The 16,624-nt window shown below is 36.8% G+C and overlaps 1 long non-coding RNA gene across 5 annotated transcripts in view; it reads left to right on the top strand.

The window, feature by feature from the left end:
• Window positions 1–9,642, top strand: part of LOC137653506 (uncharacterized) — a 42,173-nt gene extending 32,531 nt beyond the window's left edge. For 4 of the 5 annotated variants that reach the window (XR_011046503.1, XR_011046502.1, XR_011046501.1 and 1 more), the window contains exons 3-7: window positions 1,491–1,650; window positions 6,568–6,748; window positions 8,188–8,294; window positions 8,872–8,944; window positions 9,248–9,642. This is a non-coding gene — a long non-coding RNA (uncharacterized lncRNA). Of the gene's footprint in view, window positions 1–1,490; window positions 1,651–6,567; window positions 6,749–8,174; window positions 8,295–8,871; window positions 8,945–9,247 lie in introns of all 5 variants that reach the window. The other variant, XR_011046504.1, reaches the window with a different exon arrangement.
• The last annotated feature ends 6,982 nt before the right edge of the window (window positions 9,643–16,624 follow it).

The raw sequence follows: 16,624 nt of genomic DNA, 5'->3' as shown, positions 1-16,624 counted from the left end.
TTGTGGAATTATCACAATACTAGATACTCGCCCCCATACTTATTGCTTGAACGAACACTAGGATTTTTCAAGCAGATGAACTTCAAGTTTGTGACTATCTACTAAACTCTTCCTTGTTACCAGTCTTTTTTTAATCACTTAGTGTGAATCCATTTATTTCCTACCTAAAGTTTAATTCATGCATTTGATTTATTTGATTATTTTAAAATATTTACCTATAATTCCTATTATTATTATTATTACTATCCAAGCTACAACCCTAATTGGAAAAGCAAGATGCTATAAGCCCAGGGGCTCCAATAGGGAAAAATAGCCCAGTGAGGAAAGGAAATAAGGAAATAAATAACTGAAGAGAACAAATTAACAATAAATCATTCTAAAAAAAGTAACAACGTCATAACAGATATGTCATATACAAACTACTAACAACGTCAAAAACAAATATGTCATATATAAACTATAAAAAGACTCATGTCCGCCTGGTCAACAAAAAAGCATTTGCTCCCACTTTGAACTTTTGAAGTTCTACTGATTCAACAACCCGATTAGGAAGATCATTCCACAACTTGGTAACAGCTGGAATAAAACTTCTAGAGTACTGCATAGTATTGAGCCTCGTGATGGAGAAGGCCTGGCTATTAGAATTAACTGCCTGCCTAGTATTACGAACAGGATAGAATTGTCCAGGGAGATCTGAATGTAAAGGATGGTCAGAGTTATGAAAAATCTTATGCAACATGCATAATGAACTAATTGAACGACGGTGCCAGAGATTAATATCTAGATCAGGAATAAGAAATTTAATAGACCGTAAGTTTCTGTCCAACAAATTAAGATGAGAATCAGCAGCTGAAGACCAGACAGGAGAACAATACTCAAAACAAGGTAGAATAAAAGAATTAAAACACTTCTTCAGAATAGATTGATCACCAAATATCTTAAAAGACTTTCTCAATAAGCCAATTTTTTGTGCAATTGAAGAAGACACAGACCTTATATGTTTCTCAAAAGTAAATTTGCTATCAAGAAACACACCTAAAATTTTGAAAGAGTCATACAAATTTAAAGAAACATTATCAATACTGAGATCCAAATGTTGAGGAGCCACTGTCCTTGACCTACTTACAATCATACTTTGAGTTTTGTTAGGATTCAACTTCATACCCCATAACTTGCACCATGCACTAATTTTAGCTAAATCTCTATTAAGGGATTCACCAACCCCAGATCTACATTCAGGGGATGGAATTGATGCAAAGAGAGTAGCATCATCTGCATATGCAACAAGCTTATTTTCTAGGCCAAACCACATGTCATGTGTATATAGAATGAAAAGTAATGGGCCAAGAACACTACCCTGTGGAACACCGGATATCACATTCCTACACTCACTATGGTGCCCATCAACAACTACTCTTTGAGATCTACTACTTAAAAAATCAATAATAATGCTAAGAAACGACCCACCCTAATAATCAAAATCTTTCCAGAGCTGTTGATTCTAATGAGAAGACTACACTTAGTTGGGCAATGTGTATGTTCAAGCTCGTACTAAAGAACCTTCTCGTCATATCCACAATCAACTTATAATTTTTTGCTTAAGAAAATTTGGAGATTCAAGTCACTTTTGTGTGCGTCTTTGGATTTAAGGTAAGATTATAGCTTATTTAAGATACTTTCCTTTAATAATTTCTGTACTCAACTTTTTTTTTCTCGAATATAGTAATAATTATATAAAAGGATATTTATCCTACAATATTATTTCATTATAACTCAATAATTACGCTTTCTTTTATTGGTTGGTATCTGAGTTTTAGGCATTATAAACATTGAGCCTAGAGGTCGAGTTTCTTGTAACAAATCTGAATTTAACACTTAAAAGAGTTTTTGTAGTTAACTAAATGACAAGAGTACCTATACTAGGAACTAAAGTTAGTGACATTCAATCAATTGATTCTGTAGTCTCATTACTTTAATTGAGAAGAAAGTTTGTGGCAAAATTTATTTTATTTCCTTTTTTTTTTACTTTAAATCCTACGATGATAGAAAATGCAAACTACCCAGTACTAGACATTACTGAAACCTTAAAATTGACTTAAACTAAAGCTAATAAGTGTTCACAAACTAGCCAATATCACTGATTTGTCTCTGAAGTTGAGTTAATCCTCGCTGCCATTGTGCCCATCCGATGAGCTGGCAGTGCATATATTTCTGCTGTTCTATCAAGCTGCCTTAAAACGCAAATTATGTAATATGCATTAGTTGATTTTATTTACCTGTTTGAGAATATTAAGCTTTGAAATTTTTCTTTTAAGTAATGGTTTTTGTACATGAAATTTACGTTGTCTTCAATGAGTGGCTAGTTGCAACGTCATTTTCTGTACATAAATATGTACATAAAACATCCGAAGTTTTGAATGAGTGGTTAGTTACGTGATCTTCTGTACACAAAATTTTCTTTGTTTTGAGAATTTAGTTGTAACATGATCTGCAGCATATTTAATGCCTGTTTTCTTCAGATTGTCTTAAGAATCAGTAGTTGGTTGCAACGCGATCTACTGTACATAAAAATGACATTGTCTCGAAGGAATGGTTAGTTTCAGCGTGATCTACTATATATAAATCTACTATACATGAAAGTTCAGTGGTCGAGGTGTCATACTTGATATTTTGGTTTGAAATTTCATGGATCTTTCGTGAATGAAATCGAAAGAGAAGTGCAGAAAGAATCCAAGTATGTTAATTATACCTAAAGTCTGCCCCCCCCCCCCTTTTTTTTTTCTTGAAGTTTGGAACACCACCTCGCTACATATTGTTACACATGAAAAATTCCTAAGTTTCTCTGTAGCATCCTTTAACATTTTCTGAAAATGGAGGTCTACAAAATATTTGGAGTATCTGTAGACCGCCAGACATAAGTAGACAATGGTGAAGAAATGAAAAGTTAGATCCTATGTTAGTAAATCATAGATATTGCTCCACTTGAAATACCTCGCTGGGTTTTGTTTACTTTGTAGTATAATTCTAAAAACTATAAATATTCTCTGACCGTTGTGTACATAGATACGAACGTGTATTTTATGAACACACTTTACACTTCATACTCTTATAAAAGTGCCTTTGTTTTATGGTGAAATATAAACAATTAAACCATTAGGCTACAGTTATCATTAATAATACTCTGATCACGTTGCCCGTGCTAACATTCTTTAATGACATTAGTGGTTTAGGTTACTCGTGGTAAAAATGTAAAAATAATGTAACCCTAATTGCTACATAGCTAAAATACTTGAATGATTTTTGTTGAGAACGTGATTAAGTTTAAAATTCTCCTTTTTATTTATTTAAGATATCTCTAATCTTTTAGCTTCAATCTATATTCAGGTCATCTGTTTTAAGTCTGTCATGGTTTTTCAGGAGTTCATGCAGTATGATATAGTTACCCATAAATTCTTGTTTTCTTTAAAAGTCTAGCTCTAAAGAAAATAGTTGTATGGTTAACTAATATATTTGCCTTCATTTGAAGAGAATCTGTAAAAAAAATTCCTATATATAATATATAACTTTCTGCAAAATTTAGGTATGCTATAATTATCATGTTGACTTTTAAATATTTTTTAGCAGAGAATGTTTTCATGCACCTTCGGTTCCCATGATAACCGGTATGCATAATCATTAAACATTTGTTTTTCTTTGACTAACGGCTCCCATTGTACTGGGAAGACTTGGTTATTTGCAATAGAGGATCATGTAAAATAACTGGAATTTTAATATCTGCTGTGGTTGTGATCTCTCTAATCTAGAATTTCTGAAATTCTGATATCGACAACCTGTTCTTGGATTTGAGAGAAGCATAATGGAAACATGCGTTGTAACTCAAGTTTAATTCAAGACTACTACTATTCAACATTACTTATATAGCCTACTATTACTTAAAAAAAGGGGTATGCCTAATTGTCAGTTATTTTGTAAATTTCATATATCCATAGCGAAATGTTTATGTATAAGGTCCTGATTGAAATATAGACAAGGATTTAGACTTCAATACTTGGTTGCTTTCCCGAAACTTCATAATCACAACTACATATATTATTCAAGCATAGATTTCAAAGAATATTGCAAATAATGACGGTTAGCTTGTAAAAAAAAAAAACTTGTGGAATATAGAATAAAAAAGAAAATTCATTAATACTGTGTATTTATAGATCTTATTGGTGTAACAACATTCATGAAAATAAGTTTTAACTTTATCTTAAGGTTTCCTGTAAATGAATGTTTCAGATAAATTATCAATAATCCTTTACGAAATCTATATTAAGGATTCATGAAAACTTACCAAATCTTCTTAGTATTTTCCATTGCAGCTTGATTTTAGCCTTCTTCAAAGCAATGTTAAACAATAGGTGGTTAGGACGAGTATAGCAAGCGGTAATCAAACGTGGTCCTTCTGCTCCTTCCATCTTTGTGTATTTATTACAGGTCTCTAGGCTCATAATGGATGTAATACTATGACATTTGATGCGTAATTCTGCATTGATTACTTGTGCGGTATGTTTCAGTTATATTTTCAAGGATATTATTTAATAGGTACTGTTATTCTCAACGCAGTGACCTTGCTGTTACAGTGCGTTTAGTGTAAAGTCTGTTCATGATGAGGTACATATTAGAATTTGGGTGTGTGGTGGTGGTGTCAGTTTGACCACTGGTCACTGCATTAGTTTATTCTTGCCTACAGTTTAATTCTATCAGACTTTTCTTTATTCTCAGATTAAACTCCCTACCTATATATTATAGGTCAAGAGGATGGACCTCGGGAGACACGAAGGCAACCGCCATAACCATATGGCCAAAAAAGTTAATATCCTTGTTTATCTTGATATTTACTTAGGCTGACTTTCTGGTCCTATACTGTGAGGGAACCCTACTCTCCCCAGGACATTATTTCATTATATGCATTGCAAGGCAATTAGTTATTTCACATCGCATATTGCTTGTTGGTCAAATCCACATTATTGAAGCATTTGAAGAACAAGAAAACCTTCGGATGTCTAGTGGGAGATTATTGTATAGTCTAAGGGCAGCATATATTTAGATTCCAATAATTTGGAGCCCAACTATTTTCATGTGAACACAATTTCTTGGCTGCACTAAGTAGAAATATTTTCATTTTATTTTGTATGTCCTGTTCCGATAACTTGATTGGTAATTGTATTTGTTTTAAGACTCGATATTTGCTTTAATAAGCAGCCAGTGTAAATCAATTGTTGGAGTGATCCTTTCTTGGGATGGGACACACTTTATCAGTGTTGTTCATCTGTTAATTGTGTAACTATTTAAATAATTATCCTCCTGAACATTCTCAACTTGAACTATGTAACCTCCTTCGCCTCATACTAAATATATGAAAAAAATCATTTCTAAATACCATAAGGGTGGAAAATAGCCATTGGTGTTCAAAGGTTCAACAGACTTCACCCTCTGGACATTTCTTAATTTTTCATTTGTTTCCTTCAAGACCATACAGGGTGTTTTTAGATTGGTCTGTGAAATTTGTTTGTACTTCTTTGAAGCGCCAGTCTTTTGTTGCTGGTCGTTTTGGCAGTATAAAATTCCTTTTAACCGGAAAGAATTACAAGAGTGGAGGATTTGAATATTCCTGAGCAGGTGCATTTTTGTGAAATTTTGCAATCATAAATGAGCTATTCATATAAATTATTGCATCACCGAACAGAAGGAAATATTAAGCAGGTGAACTAGAAAGTTATAGTAACCTGGATCTACTAAACATTTCTCGATACCAGTTTTTAGTCATGGGTATGGCATTAAATTTAATAAAGATGGTTTGTAATACACAACTTCAGAGGCTTAGGTTACAACTAAGGATAATCTTATCAAGGGGTTGTAATTGCATTTCAAGCATTTATGCAATTTCATTCTAAGTACAACTGTTTTGCTTTAAAGGCTTGTACGCGTGCCAAATTCTATAGTGTTTTAGTTTTATGAGATTTGGCTATATATCCAGACACATTAGGCAAATTCAGAGCCCATGTGACCCCCCCCCCACCAAAAAAAGTTACATATACTATAGCAGAGGCTTGACCAATGGAAAAATGTAGGAACGGAGGTAAGGTAGGATATAAAGCGTCCTAGGGGTTTAAGGAACATCGGCAAGACACATCAGTAATACCTACGGTACACTTAAGATGCACTGGAGTCATTACCCCCTTCAGGGTATGATTGTGCCACTATTGCACCCCTTGCAATGTACTGTGGCATCTTTGTGGTCTATACAAGGTCTTATCGGAACCATAGTTGTTTGTACTTTGGTGTTTTACCCTTTTCTCTCTCTCCATTACTACTTCCTACTTGCTGTCAGACCACTAAGCTTTACCAAAATAATGCTACAGCAGTGTTTGCTAAAATTAAAAAACTGGTACATTCCTGACTGCAGAGCTCAAATTCTAAAACCTAATTTAAATTCATTTTGCTATCCAAAGTTTATGTATTTGTTGTATCTTACTGGTTAACAAGTTTACTTATAATTTCTAATAATCTAAATCTTTTCAGATCTGTTAACTGTAAAGGGAAGACTACCGTGAGGACAAACTATGGATATCTGTAGCCTATTCAAGATCTGCACTGAAGTATCGCGTCTTCATATACACAGTTACTTATATATATCTTTTTATTTTTTTTTCCAAGAAAGTGGAGGTACACATCAATTTCCTTGTGTATCTTCGGATTTAAGGTAAAAGGTTATAGCTAAAGTTCAGATATTTTTACTTTGTATGCTGAATACTGTAATATATATATATATATATATTTTAATATAGTAACCATTACTTAACCGGATATTTCAGTTTCATATGATTTTTTTCTCATATGTGCGCTTTGCTTTATTGGTTGGTTGAATTAGTTAAGTTTTAAGCCTTATACATCGAGCCTAGAGATAAAATTTCTTTTGAAAAATCTACATTCAAGACTTACAGCATTTCTGTAGTAAACAAAATGGCAGGAGAGTACCCAATTCAGCCAGTCAATTAATTTCATATAAAGCCCCTATTAGCAACAATAAAACTCTGCACAATCATTATTGTGGCATGCAGTTCTATACTATGTACTTAAATGTAACTTTTAATCGATTGGTTTTTTTAAAAACTCCAAATTTTTAATTGAAGTTTTAAAACCTGTTCGAGTGTAATGTTGGCCAAGATTATCAAGCTCTGCCAAGCATCCAACTAATGTAGCCAAAATCTTCAGTGTTCGTGGCGGAATGCCCAGTTCTTAACTGATTTTATTAAGTCTAGCAATGAAAGGAAATGTATACCACCCAATACTAGACATTACTGAAACGTTAAAATTTACATATAACTAATGTGACAGACCAGCTAATATAGAGCAATAAATTTCTTGTAGGGAAGATAATTAGGATATTACACATCATTAAGATAAACTTTAATTAAAACTGGTAGGACTGGGGTAGTCAAATATTAAACGTACGTAAAATAAGAATGAACTTAAACGAGAATAATTTTAACATTATTGCACTCGTATAGCATAATCATTTATCAAACTTTAGATCTGACAGGTATAGAGTGTGAGTTTAGTAAATTAATAATCATATTTGGAATATAGTAAGTATTCTGGATAATTATATCAAGTTGATTTAATAGTTTTCTGTTATTTTTTTTTCTTGCAACGAGACAAATCCATTTAAAAGAATTTCCATGGCCATGAAATATTTTAATTGAAATAATCTTATAAACACATGGTGGGTGATGTTCCATCAATGAGTACTTAAGCTATTATGTGAAAGAATTGATAATGGTTGAGCCTTTAGAGGAGAATATTGATGATTTTAGATGTGTCAACTATAGTTTGAAATTTATATTTACTAGATGAACTACTTTCATCTGTTCTTTAATCAGTGATAAGGTTAAGTGGTTAAAAGTTCCCATTTCTTCTTTGATCAACTTTCAGATGTCATTACTCTATGATTTGGTTTTAAATTTATTTCTTATATCGATGATTTGGTTTGAAATATGTTCTATAATCAGTGATTCTTGTTTGAGGTTGGTAGATATATGTTTGTCATTTCCTTTTACTTGTGCCACATCTAAATTTTGCACCAGGTCTTTTGTCACTCTCCCATATTGCTTTCACAGCTAATGTAGTTTTACTTTGCAGCCGAATGATTTCCCCGATATTAGTGCTGCATTGTAAGGGCCAATGTCGGTACATCCATCTCTCATTAAGCTTCAGTGGTGTTATTTGAAGCTTATCAAAGTCCTGAGGTATGTTAGACATTCGATCAACCTGTTGGTATTGGGCCGGTGTCTTGATTGACGTTAGGCTATATTTGTCTAGCTTTGTAAGGTATGTTACTACTATTTCATACTGGGATTTTTTATTATTTTGTTAGCTAAATCTCAACTTATGAGTTCACTTAATTCATGCTTATGAGTTCACTTAATTCATGCTTGTTGAAGTTGGATAAACTAATGAATGTTTAGCCGTTTATTATCGTTTGGCTATGTCCGAATTGTTTTGTGCAGAAGAAATATTCATAATGTTTCTAACAAGTTAAATTTTATAGCTTTGGGTTATCTACCAGCAAGATAGTGGTGACTTTAAGCGATTTGACAAACCTCATAGTATTAGGTATCCCATATAATTCATGATCTTATCTTATGTACTTAATCGAAGTATTTATATTCAGAAAATTTAAAAATATTCCGAACTTTTTTTTTCAACTAAAGAAATCTGATTTAGGAAACTAATTGAGATTGTAAACATAACCAAAAATACTTATTTTTTTGTAAAATGAAACTTTCCTTTCATTAGATTAAAAATGATTGCTTATTTTTTTAGGCACTCGCCACCATCCCCATGAACCACACACTGTCAGATTGTAATGGATTATAAAAAATCTGAATATGCTAAGGTAAGGAAGGCTTCAAGATTTTTATTGTTTCATTTAATTTCTTGCTGCTTTATTTTATAAGAAAGTTCAACAAATAGTATAGTCTCTCTAGCAATTTAACCCTTCCGGATTATGTAAAACGACTTTTTTCTTAAGTCATTTAATATGGTGAATTATTTATAGAAAATGTGAATTTGGTACTAGACTGCGAGGTACATTATATACAACTCAATACTTACGAAAGTTATGAATTAATAAAACTTAATTCACTACTTATCGTATTGAGTAATATTTTAAAAAGTTTAACATTAAATATATTTTCAGGTGAAGTCTACCAACGCTGGAAGTTCAAAGAAGACTTGAAAATCTGAGGAAAGACTTTTACAATCACGTAAATAGAGAAAAGATACATCTTTAGTATATAAACAGTACAAAACAGGAAATGTAGCAACAACTCCAGAGGAATAATGAAATATTATATAATAAACTATTTATTAGCTATTCTACATAAGTTTTTATTATTTACTAATGAGGCTTTATTAGTTTTATTACTCTTATACTCTAGCAATTTACTGCGACTCTAGTCCTCTCTCAGCTCTTTGTGCTCTGCGACTCTCCTGGAATAGAAAATGGAAAGGGTGATATCTATTCACAGGGCATGTTTGTTACCTTAACTTCAATATTTTAATACTTTTTGTAAGTATTTCAAGCAAACTTTACTACATAAATTAAAAAATAACAGATTGTAAAGCCCATTTTAGAATTGTATCAAATTGCATTTTCATATGGAATAAACTTAACTTCGTCCTGAATTGAAAATTTAGTCAATTCCCAAACTAATAATTTTCAAAAATTCTTGATTGTTAACCGTGGAATCTTTGTAAAATACAATTTGTCCTATTTCCTGTGATCACAAAGCCATACAGATCTTGACTAGATATTGCTGGGAAGGTGGCAGTTTGACATTCTACATCACCCCGACTGTAGACATGCCCAAATACACAAACGTGTTTGAGGCCATGGTCAAATCCACTTAAAGTAAAATCCACTAAAATAAGCAGATTAAAATCACCCCAAAAATGCAAAGTAATATCCACTAAAAAGCAAGGTAGTGTCCACTAAAAAACCAAGGTAGAGTCCACTAGATAAGGCGAGGTAGAGTCCACTAAAATAAAGCAGGGTAGTGTCCACTAAAAAAAAGGCAGGGTAGTGTCCACTAAAAAAAAGGCAGGGTAGTGTCCTAACAAAAACCAAGGTAGTGTCCTAAAAAAAACCAAGGTAGTGTCCTAGAAAAAACCAAGGTAGTGTCCACTAAAAAAGCGAGGTAGAGTCCACTAAAAAAGCGAGGTAGAGTCCACTAAAAAAGCGAGGTAGAGTCCACTAAAAAAGCGAGGTAGAGTCCACTAAAAAAGCGAGGTAGCGTCCACTAAAAATGCAAAGTAGAGTCCACTAAAAAAAAAGCAAAGTAAATTCCACTATAAAGGGAAGGTAGCGTCCACTCAAAAAGCAAGGTAGAGCCCACAGGATAAAGCAAGGTACAGCCCAGAGGGAAAAGCAAGGTACAGCCCACAGGGAAAAGCAAAGAAAGTCGACAGGGAAAAGCAAAGAAAGTCCACAGGGAAAAGCAAGGTAAAGCCCACAAGGAAAAGCAAAGAAAGTCCACATGAAAAAGCAAGGTAAAGCCCAAAGATAGTCCACAGGGAAAAGCAAAGAAAGTCCACAGGGAAAAGCAAGGTAAAGTCCACAGGGAAAAGCAAGGTGAAGTCCCCAGGGAAAAGCAAGGTACAGCCCACAGGAAAAAGCAAGGTACAGCCCACAGGGTAAAGCAAGGTAAAGCCCACAGGGAAAGGCAAGGTAAAGTCCACATGAAAAAGAAAAGTAAAGCCCACATGAAAAAGCAAGGTAAAGCCCACAGGGAAAAGCAGAGAAAGTCCACAGGTAAAAGCAAGGTAAAGCCGACAACGAAAATGAAGGTAAAGCCCACAGGGAAAAGCAAAGAAAGTCCACATGAAAAAGCAAGGTAAAGCCCAGAGGGAAAAGCAAAGAAAGTCCACATGATGAAGCAAGGTAAAGCCCACAGGGAAAAGCAAGGTAAAGCCCACAGGGAAAAGCAAGGTACAGCCCACAGGGAAAAGCAAGGTACAGCCCATAAGGAAAAGCAAGGTACAGCCCACAGGGAAAAGCAAGGTACAGCCCACAAGGAAAAGCAAGGTACAGCCCACAGGGAAAAGCAAGGTACAGCCCACATGAAAAAGCAAGGTAAAGCCCACATGAAAAAGCAAGGTAAAGCCCACAGGGAAAAGCAAAGCAAGTCCATGGGGAAAAGCAAGGTAAAGCCCACATGAAAAAGCAAGGTAAAGCCCACATGAAAAAGCAAGGTAAAGCCCACAAGAAAAAGCAAGGTAAAGCCCACAGGGAAAAGCAAAGCAAGTCCATGGGGAAAAGCAAGGTAAAGCCCACAGGGAAAAGCAAGGTAAAGCCCACATGGAAATGCAAGGTAAAGCCCACAGGGAAAAGCAAGGTAAAGCCCACAGGGGAAAGCAAGGTAAAGCCCACAGGGGAAAGCAAGGTAAAGCCCACATGAAAAAGCAAGGTAAAGCCCACAGGGGAAAGCAAGGTAAAGCCCACATGAAAAAGCAAGGAAAAGCCCACAGGGAAAAGCAAGGTAAAGCCCACAAGGAAAAGCAAAGAAAATCCACAGGGAAAAGCAAGGTAAAGCCCACAGGGAAAATGAACGTACAGCCCACAGGGAAAAGCAAGGTAAAGCCCACAGGGAAAAGCAAGGTAAGCCCACAGGGAAAAGCAAAAAAGTCCACAGGGAAAAGCAAAGAAAGCCCACAGGGAAAAGCAAGGTAAAGCCCACAGGGAAAAGCAAGGTAAAGCCCACAGGGAAAAGCAAAGAAAGTCCACAGGGAAAAGCAAGGTAAAGTCCACATGAAAAAGAAAAGTAAAGCCCACACGAAAAAGCAAGGTAAAGCCCACAGGGAAAAGCAAGGTACAGCCCACAAGGAAAATGATGGTAAAGCCCACAGGGAAAAGCAAAGAAAGTCCACATGAAAAAGCAAGGTAAAGCCCACAGGGAAAAGCAAGGTAAAGCCCACAGGGAAAAGCAAAGAAAGTCCACAGGGAAAAGCAAGGTAAAGCCCACAGGGAAAATGAAGGTACAGCCCACAGGGAAAAGCAAGGTAAAGCAAGGTAAAGCCCACATGAAAAAGCAAGGTAAAGCCCACAGGGAAAAGCAAGGTAAAGCCCACAGGAAAAGCAAGGTAAAGCCCACAGGGAAAAGCAAGGTAAAGCCCACAGGGAAAAGCAAGGTAAAGCCCACAGGGAAAAGCAAAGAAAGTCCACAGGGAAAAGCAAGGTAAAGCCCACAGGGAAAAGCAAGATAAAGCCCACATGAAAAAGCAAGGTAAAGCCCATATGAAAAAGCAAGGTAAAGCCCACATGAAAAAGCAAGGTAAAGCCCACAGGGAAAAGCAAAGAAAGTCCACAGGGAAAAGCAAGGTAAAGCCCACATGAAAAAGCAAGGTAATGCCCACAAGGAAAAGCAAGGTAAAGCCCACAGGGAAAAGCAAAGCAAGTCCATGGGAAAAAGCAAGGTAAAGCCCACAGGAAAAAGCAAGGTAAAGCCCACAGGAAAAAGCAAGGTAAAGCCCACAGGGAAAAGCAAGGTAAAGCCCACAGGGAAAAGCAAAGAAAGTCCACAGGAAAAAGCAAGGTAAAGCCCACAGGGGAAAGCAAGGTAAAGCCCACATTAAAAAGCAAGGTAAAGCCCACAGGGGAAAGCAAGGTAAAGCCCACATGAAAAAGCAAGGTAAAGCCCACAGGGAAAAGCAAGGTAAAGCCCACAGGGAAAAGCAAAGCAAGTCCATGGGGAAAAGCAAGGTAAAGCCCACATGAAAAAGCAAGGTAAAGCCCACAGAGAAAAGCAAGGTAAAGCCCACAGGGAAAAGCAAAGCAAGTCCATGGGAAAAAGCAAGGTAAAGCCCACATGAAAAAAAAGCAAGGTAAAGCCCACATGAAAAAGCAAGGTAGAGCCCACAGGGAAAAGCAAAGAAAGTCCACAGGGAAAAGCAAGGTAAAGCCCACAGGGAAAAGCAAGGTAAAGCCCACAGGGGAAAGCAAGGTAAAGCCCACATGAAAAAGCAAGGTAAAGCCCACAGGGAAAAGCAAGGTAAAGCCCACAGGGAAAAGCAAAGAAAGTCCACAGGGAAAAGCAAGGTAAAGCCCACAGGGGAAAGCAAGGTAAAGCCCACATGAAAAAGCAAGGTAAAGCCCACAGGGAAAAGCAAGGTAAAGCCCACAGGGAAAAGCAAAGTAAAGCCCACAGGGAAAAGCAAAGAAAGTCCACAGGGAAAAGCAAGGTAAAGCCCACAGGGAAAAGCAAGGTAAAGTCCACATGAAAAAGCAAGGTAAAGCCCACAAGGAAAAGCAAGGTAAAGCCCACAGGGAAAAGCAAGGTAAAGCCCACAGGGAAAAGCAAAGAAAGTCCACAGGGAAAAGCAAGGTAAAGCCCACATGAAAAAGCTAGGTAAAGCCCACAAGGAAAAGCAAGGTAAAGCCCACAGGGAAAAGCAAAGAAAGTCCACAGGGAAAAGCAAGGTAAAGCCAACAGGGAAAAGCAAGGTAAAGTCCACATGAAAAAGAAAAGTAAAGCCCACATGAAAAAGCAAGGTAAAGCCCACAGGGAAAAGCAAAGAAAGTCCACAGGGAAAAGCAAGGTAAAGCCCACAGGGAAAAGCAAGATAAAGCCCACATGAAAAAGCAAGGTAAAGCCCACATGAAAAAGCAAAGAAAGTCCACAGGGATAAGCAAGGTAAAGCCCACATGAAAAAGCAAGGTAAAGCCCACATGAAAAAGCAAGGTAAAGTCCACATGAAAAAGCAAGGTAAAGCCCACAAGGAAAAGCAAGGTAAAGCCCACAGGGAAAAGCAAAGCAAGTCCATGGGGAAAAGCAAGGTAAAGCCCACATGAAAAAGCAAGGTAAAGCCCACAGGGAAAAGCAAGGTAAAGCCCACAGGGAAAAGCAAAGTCCACAGGGAAAAGCAAGGTAAAGTCCACATGAAAAAGAAAAGTAAAGCCCACAGGGAAAAGCAAGGTAAAGCCCACAGGGAAAAGCAAGGTAAAGTCCACATGAAAAAGCAAGGTAAAGCCCACAAGGAAAAGCAAGGTAAAGCCCACAGGGAAAAGCAAGGTAAAGCCCACAGGGAAAAGCAAAGAAAGTCCACAGGGAAAAGCAAGGTAAAGTCCACATGAAAAAGAAAAGTAAAGCCCACATGAAAATGCAAGGTAAAGCCCACAGGGAAAAACAAAGAAAGTCCACAGGGAAAAGCAAGGTAAAGCCCACAGGGAAAAGCAAGGTAAAGTCCACATGAAAAAGAAAAGTAAAGCCCACATGAAAAAGCAAAGTAAAGCCCACGGAAAAGCAAAGAAAGTCCATAGGGAAAAGCAAGGTAAAGCCCACATGAAAAAGCAAGGTAAAGCCCACAGGGAAAAGCAAAGAAAGTCCACAGGGTAAAGCAAGGTAAAGCCCACATGAAAAAGCAAGGTAAAGCCCACATGAAAAAGCAAGGTAAAGCCCACAAGGAAAAGCAAGGTAAAGCCCACAGGGAAAAGCAAAGCAAGTCCATGGGGAAAAGCAAGGTAAAGCCCACATGAAAAAGCAAGGTAAAGCCCACAGGGAAAAGCAAGGTAAAGCCCACATGAAAAAGCAAGGTAAAGCCCACAGGGAAAATGAAGGTAAAGCCCACATGAAAAAGCAAGGTAAAGTCCACATGAAAAAGCAAGGTAAAGCCCACATGAAAAAGCAAGGTAAAGCCCACAGGGAAAAGGAAAGCAAGTCCATGGGCAAAAGCAAGGTAAAGCCCACATGAAAAAGCAAGGTAAAGCCTACAGGGAAAAGCAAGGTAAAGCCCACATGAAAAAGCAAGGTAAAGCCCACAGGGGAAAGCAAGGTAAAGCCCACATGAAAAAGCAAGGTAAAGCCCACAAGGAAAATGAAGGTACAGCCCACAGGGAAAAGCAAGGTAAAGCAAGGTAAAGCCCACATGAGAAAGCAAGGTAAAGTCCACATGAAAAAGCAAGGTAAAGCCCACATGAAAAAGCAAGGTAAAGCCCACAGGGAAAAGCAAAGAAAGCCCACATGAAAAAGCAAGGTAAAGCCCACATGAAAAAGCAAGGTAAAGCCCACAGGGAAAAGCAAAGCAAGTCCATGGGGAAAAGCAAGGTAAAGCCCACATGAAAAAGCAAGGTAAAGCCCACAGGGAAAAGCAAGGTAAAGCCCACAGGGGAAAGCAAGGTAAACCCCACATGAAAAAGCAAGGTAAAGTTCACAGGGAAAAGCAAAGAAAGTCCACATGAAAAAGAAAAGTAAAGCCCACAGGGAAAAGCAAGGTAAAGCCCACAGGGAAAAGCAAAGCAAGTCCATGGGGAAAAGCAAGGTAAAGCCCACATGAAAAAGCAAGGTAAAGCCCACAGGGAAAAGCAAGGTAAAGCCCACAGGGGAAAGCAAGGTAAACCCCACATGAAAAAGCAAGGTAAAGTCCACATGAAAAAGAAAAGTAAAGCCCACAGGGAAAAGCAAGGTAAAGCCCACAGGGAAAAGCAAAGAAAGTCCACAGGGAAAAGCAAGGTAAAGTCCACATGAAAAAGAAAAGTAAAGCCCACATGAAAAAGCAAGGTAAAGCCCACAAGGAAAAGCAAGGTAAAGCCCACATGAAAAAGCAAGGTAAAGCCCACAGGGAAAAGCAAGGTAAAGCCCACAGGGAAAAGCAAAGAAAGTCCACAGGGAAAAGCAAGGTAAAGTCCACAGGGAAAAGCAAAGAAAGTCCACAGGGAAAAGCAAGGTAAAGCCCACAGGGAAAAGCAAAGAAAGTCCACAGGGAAAAGCAAGGTAAAGCCCACAAGGAAAAGCAAAGAAAGTCCACAGGGAAAAGCAAGGTAAAGTCCACATGAAAAAGAAAAGTAAAGCCCACATGAAAAAGCAAGGTAAAGCCCACATGAAAAAGCAAGGTAAAGCCCACAGGGAAAAGCAAGGTAAATTCACTGGGAAAAGCAAGGCAAGTCCACTAATAAAAGCATGGTGAAGTCCACTAAGAAAAGCAAGGTTTAGTCCGCTAATAAAAGCTATTTACTAAGCATGAAATCTCAAAAACTGCAAAAATTAACTTTTAATGTATGCGATTTGCTAAAATCCCACTTAAATCATATCGGGATGTGCCAAACCCAACAACTTACTATATAAATGGAAGTGATTAGAAAGAAAAAAAAACGGCAAGTGCTAGTATAAAGCCGATATTAACTAAAAACCATGAATTTGTCGTTTTTAATGGAAATGAAGAAAAATTTAATGTGTGATTTGCCATATTTGATAAACCTATTTTGATTTACATCAGAATATAGCTATATGCCTAACCACGACAAATTTTAAGCCTAATTAAAAAAGTTGATCAAATCTGGTACAGCAAAATTGGCTTCAAAACATTTAACTGACAAAATCAATCGAGATAACATTAAAAAGTTTACTAGATCTATATTCTTTGAATAGAATCCCTTAAAAATAATCATTCATCCATGTTTAAAACTATGCTAAATATTTTTGAAAGGTTAAGTCAGAGAACGTCGAACAGTTTCAAAAAGACGAACTCGGCCACATTAACACGAACTAGATTTTTAAAATTTATACCCGTCACATAACTTTGA

This window comes from Palaemon carinicauda, chromosome 14, assembly GCF_036898095.1.
Source record: "Palaemon carinicauda isolate YSFRI2023 chromosome 14, ASM3689809v2, whole genome shotgun sequence".
Lineage (NCBI taxonomy): Eukaryota > Metazoa > Arthropoda > Malacostraca > Decapoda > Palaemonidae > Palaemon > Palaemon carinicauda.
The sequence above is the reverse complement of the archived record's forward strand: the minus strand, read 5'-3'. Positions and strand labels throughout refer to the sequence as shown.